Raw genomic sequence first — 6,000 nt, forward strand, 5'->3', positions numbered from 1 at the left:
GATTCTGGTCACAGCTCCATCCCTTTTCACCTCTGAGTCCCATCCTCCCTCCCTCTCCCCATATCCCTTCCCTACCCTCAGAAAAGGGATGCCCCATTCCCAATCCATCCCAGCCCATCAAGTTGCCTAAGGACTGAGTACATCCTCTTCCCCTGTGGCCTGGCAAGGGAATCCTGCCAGGAGGTGATCAAAAAGCTGGCAACAGAGCCCATGTCAGAGAAAGCACCTGCTCCCCTTACTAGATGACCCACACGAAGCCAGAGCTGCCCATTGGCTACATTTCTGTAGGGGGGCTACTTCCAGTCCATGCATGGTCCTTCAGTGATTCTTCAATCTGGGAAAGCTCCTTTGTGCCCTGTTCAGTTGGCTCTGTTGGGCGGCTTCTGGAGCTCCTGTCTCTTCCAGATCCTTTTTTAATTTCCTTCCACCTTTTCACAAATCTCTCTACACATAGCCCAATGTGTAGAGAGTCTTTGGCTGTGAGTCTCAGCATCTGTTTCAAACTGATGCTGGGTGGAGCCCCTCAGAAAACAACTCTGCTAGGCTCCTTTCTGTAAACATAGAAGAGTATCATTGATAGTGTCAGGGATTAGCTACCTCCCATGGTGTGAGTCTTGGGCTGACCAGGCACTGCTTGGACAGTCCCTCAAACTCAGTCTGTCTGCTCTATCTTTGTCCCTGAACATCTCTTTGGCAGGGTGAGCTTTGGGTGAACATTTTTTGTAAGTTGGTGTTCCCCTCCCTCTACTAGGAGATTTGTCTAGTTAGAGGGTGTCCCTTTCAGTCTCTATGGTCCCTGCTACTATGAGTCTGTCCTAGAGTGTCCCTCATATCTTCCCAGGAGCCTATCCTGGCTTATGTCTCCAACTTGTCCCAGAAATGCTCCAACCCACATTTTTTTCTTTGGGTCTTCCACCTTCCTGCCTCAGTTTTCCCCAAGTCTGATCTCCACCCTCATATGTCTCTGCATTCCATCTCCTGTCTGGTTCCCTCTCTTCAACTACTACCTCTTCCTATTCTGTTTCCCCTTCTGAGTGAGAGTTAAGCTTCTTTCATTGGATTCTCCTTATGACTTCTCTTCTTTGGGTCTGTGCATTTGTAGCATGTTTATCCTCTACTGTATGGCTGAAATCCACTTATGAGTACATACCATGTGTATCTTCCTGAGTTTAGGGTATCTCACTCAGGATGATCTTTTCTAGTTCCATCCGTTTGCCTAAAATTTCATGATGTCATTGCTTTTAACAGCTGAGTAGTATTCCATTCTGTAAATGTGCCACGTTTTCTCTATTCATTCTTTAGTTGAGGGCCATCTAGGTTGTTTTCCAATTCTGGATATTATGAGTAAAGCTACTTTGAACATAGTTGAACAAGTGTCCTTGTTGTATGGTGGCATCTTTGGGCTTAGTCCCAGGAGTAGGATAGCTGGTTCTTGAGATAGAGCCATCCACAATTTTCTGAGAAAGCACCAGCTAAGTTTCCACAGTGGTTGTACAAGCTTGCACTCCCACCAGCAATGGATGAGTGTTCCCCTTTCTCCACATCCTCACCAGCATGTGCTGTCACTTGATATTTTTATCTCAGCCATTCTGTCGTGTGTAAGACGGAATCTCAGATCCATTTTGATTTGCATTTCTCTGGTGACTGAAAAATGTTGAGAATTTCTTTAAGTCCTTCTCCGACATTTGAGATTCTTCTGTTGAGAATTCTCTGTTTAGTTCTGTGCCCCATTTTTTAATTGAGTTATTTTGTTTTTTAGACTTTAATTTTTTAGATCATTCTATATTTTGTTGGATGTGTGATTGGTGGAGATTTTTTCTGAACAATAGACTGTCATTTTATTCTATTGACAGTGTCCTTTGGCTTACAAATATTTTCAACTTTAAGAGGTCCCATTTATTAATTGTTGATCTTAGAGCCTGAGCTCTTGGTGTTCTGTTCAGTAAGTCGTTTCCTGTGCCAATGATTTTGAGGCCCTTCCCCAGTGTCTATTCTGAATGATTTAGTGTATCTGGTGTTAGATTGAGGTCTTTGATTAATCTGGACTTGATTTTTGTGCAGGGCAATCGGTGTAGATCTATATGCATTTTTCTACATGTAGACATCCAGTTAAACTAGCGCAACTGGTTGAAGATGCTGTCTTTTTTCTACAGTATGGTTTTGGCTACTTTATCGAAAATCTAGTGTCCATAAGTTTGTGGGCTTATTTCTGAGTCAATTCCTTGACCAACCAGTCTATTTCTATGCCAGTACCACACAGTTTTTACTACTATTGCTCTATAGTATACCTTGAAGTCAGGGATGGAGACACTCCCAGAAGTTCTTTTATTGTATAGAATTGTCTTAGCTATTCTGGGTTTTTTTTTCCATATGAAGTTGAGAATTTTTCCTTCAAGGTCTATAGAGAATTGTGATGGTATTTTGATGGGAATTGCATTGAATATTTTGCTTTTGGTAAGATGGTGATTTTTACTGTGTTAATCATAATTCCATACATGAGCATGGAAGACATATCCATCTTCTGATATCTTCTTCAATTTCTTTCTTCAGGGACTTGAAGTTCTTGTCATACAGGTCTTTGACTTGCCTTGGTAGAGTTACATCTGTATACCTTATATTCTTTGTAGCTATCACGAAAGGTATAATTGCGTTAATTTCTTTCTCAACTCATTTGCTACTTGTATACAGGAGGGGCTACTTACTTTTTAAAAATTAATCTTGTGTCCAGCCACCTTTTTGAAGGTGTTTATCAGCTGAACAAATAAATCTTCTGGTGAAACTTTTGAGGTCACTTATGTATACTATCATATCATCTGCAAACAGTTGATACTTTGACTTCTTCCATTCTGATTTGTGTCTGCCTGCTCTCCTTTGGTTGTCTTATTGCTCTAGAGAGAACTTCAAATACTATATTGAAGAGATATGAGAGCGGGCAACCTTCTCTTGTCCCTGATTTAGTGGACTTGCTTTGAGTTTCTGTCCATTTAATTTGATGTTGGCTATTGGTATACTATATATAGCCTTTATTATGTTTAGGTATGTGCTTTGTATCTATAATCTTGCCAAGATTTTCATCATGAAGCAGTGTTGGATTGTGTCAAAGGATTTTCTGCATCTAATAAGATGATCGTGTGATTTTTTTTTCTTTCCCTTTGTTTATATAATGGATTACATTGAAAGATTTTTGTATGTTGAACCATCCCTGAATCCCTGTGATGAAGGCTACTTGATCATGGTGGGTCATATAATTGATGTGTTCTTGGATTCATTTTGTGAATGTTGAGTTTTGTTTTAGGGTGTGTGTGTGTGTGTGTGTGTGTGTGTGTGTTTGGTTTTGGTTTTTTTGAGACAGGGTTTCTCTGCAGCCCTGGCTATCCTGGACTTGCTTTTGTAGACCAGGCTGACCTAGAACTCACAGATGTCTGCCTGCTTCTGCCTCCTGAGTTCTGGAATTAAAAGGATACACCACCATGCCCAGCCCTGATTTGCAAGTGTTTTGTCGAGTATTTTTTGCATCAGTATTCATGAGGAATATTGGTCTCAAAGTCTTTCTTTGTTGAGTCTTTGTATAATTTAGGGTGTCTGTGGCTTAATAGAATGAGTTTGGCAATGTCCTTCTGTTTATATCTTGTGAAAGAGTTTGAGACGTATTGGTATTAGAACTTCTTTGGAAATCTAGTAGAATTCTGAACTAAAAGTGCCTGGCTGTGGGCTATTTTTGTTGTGAGGAGGCTTTTCATGACTGCTTCTATTTCCTTGGGGGTTATAAGATTGTTTAATCTATTTACCTAACAGAGATTTTACTTTGGCAAGTGAAGTCTATCAAGAAAATCCTCAATTTCCTTTAAATATTCTGATTTTTGCAGAATACAGGCTTTTGAAGAAAGCATAGTAAGTTTTTAGATTTCTTCAGTGTCTGTTGTTATGCCTTCCTCTTCATTTCTCCCTTTGTTAACTTGGATACTTTCCCTTTACCTTTTAGTTAGTTTGACTAAGAGTTTGTCTTGTTGTTTTTCTCAAAGAACCAGCTCTTAGTTTTTATTGATTCTTTGTATTTTCCTCTTTGTTTCCAATTTGTTAATTTCATCCCTGACTTTTATTATTTCCTGTCATTCATTCCTCTTTGGTGTATTTGCTTCTTTTTATTGTAGAGCTTGCAAGTGTGTGCTGTTACGTTGCTAGTATGGGCTCTCTCCAATTTGTTTATGATCGTGCTTAATGCTATGAACTTTCCTCTTAGCATTGCTTTCATTGTGTCCCATAAGTTTGGGTATGTTGTGCCTTCACTTTCATTGAATTCTTAGAAGTCTTTAATTTATTTCTTTATTTCTTCCCTGACCCAGTGGTAAGTGAGCCAGGAGTTGTTCAGTTTCCATGAGTATGTAGGCTTTTTGTTATTTCTATTGTTGTTGAGGTTTGGCCTTAATCAATGACGGGTAAATTCGATTTTCTTGTATCAGTTGAGTTTTCCTTTGTGATCAACTATATGGTCAATTTTGAGAAGGTTCATGCAGTGCTGAAAATAAAGTATATTCCTTTTTGTTTAGGTGAAAAGTTCTATTAAATCCACTTGATTCATGACTTCTGTTAGTTTCATTATTTCTCTGATTAGTTTCTGTCTTGATAATCTGTCCTTTGGTGAGAGTGAGATGTTGAAGTCTCCCACTATTAATGTGTGGGGATTGATGTATCATTTAGGCTTTAATAATGTTTCTTTTACAAATGTGAATGCCCTTGTATTTTTTCAGGATTGAGATTTCCTCTTGGTGAATTTTTTTTCTTTGATGAGAATGAAGTGTCCTTCCCCATCTCTTTTGATTCATTTTTTGTTGGAATTCTATTTGATTAGATATTAGGATGGCTACTCTAGCTTGCTTCTTGGGTCCATTTGCTTGGAAGACCTTTTTCTAACCTTTTACACTGAGATAATATCTGTCGTTGTTGCTGAGGTGTGTTTCTTGTATGCAGAAGAGTGTTAGATCCTGTTTACACGACTATTCTGTTAACCTGTGTCTTTTTAAATTAATTTACTCAGATTCAACTCAATTGTTATCCCATCACTTGTATCCTCCCACTCCTCCCTCCCTCCCGCTTTCACCCTATTCCCCTCCCCTAGGTCTATGACCAAGAGAGACCTCCTCCCCCGCTATATGGTCATAGGCTATCAAGTCTCATCTTGGTAGCCTGCTTATTGTTTCTTTGAGTGCCACCAGCCCTCTTAACCAAGAGGAGGTGGTGACCTGTATCTTTTTAAGGAGATTTGAGTACATTGCTATTGATAGAGAATAGTGACCATGATTTTTAGGGTTTTTTTATTGTGGTGTTGATTGTGATAGTGTGTTTGTGTGCTTGTCTTCTTTTTCTCTTGCTGTTGTGAAGGTATCTATATCTTGTGTGTAGTTGAACTCATCATATTGGAGTTTTCCTTCTAGTATCTTCTGTAAGGCTGAGTAGGTGGATAGATATTGTTTAAACTTACACTTGTCATAGAATATCTTGTTTTTTTTCCATCTATGGTGATTGAAAGATTTACAGGGTATAGTAGTCTGGAATTTCATCTGTGCTCTCTTAGTGCATGACATCAGTCCAGGCCCTTCTGGCTTTCATAGTCTCTGTTGAGAAGTAAGTGTGATTCTGATAGGTTTGTCTTTATATATTACTTGGCATTTTTCTCTTGCTGCTTTTAATATTTTTTCTTTGTTCTGTAGATTTAGGGTTTTGATCATTATGTGGTGGGAGAAATTTCTTTTCTGGTCTACTCTATTTGGTGTTCTGAAAGCCTCTTATATGTTCAAAGGTACCAATTTCTTTAGGGGAAATTTTCTTCTATGATATTCTTGAAAATATTTTCTAGTCCTTGGAGCCTGGAATCTTCTTTTTCATGTATTCCTATTGTTCTTAGGGTTTATCTTTTTATGGTGTCCTTGATTTATTGGATGTTTTTGCCAGGAATTTTTTTTTATTTAATACTTTCTTTGGCAGATACTCTTTTAGTTGAGC

The sequence above is a fragment of the Acomys minous genome (assembly GCF_964271855.1).
Source record: "Acomys minous genome assembly, chromosome: 6".
Classification (NCBI taxonomy): Eukaryota; Metazoa; Chordata; class Mammalia; order Rodentia; family Muridae; genus Acomys; species Acomys minous.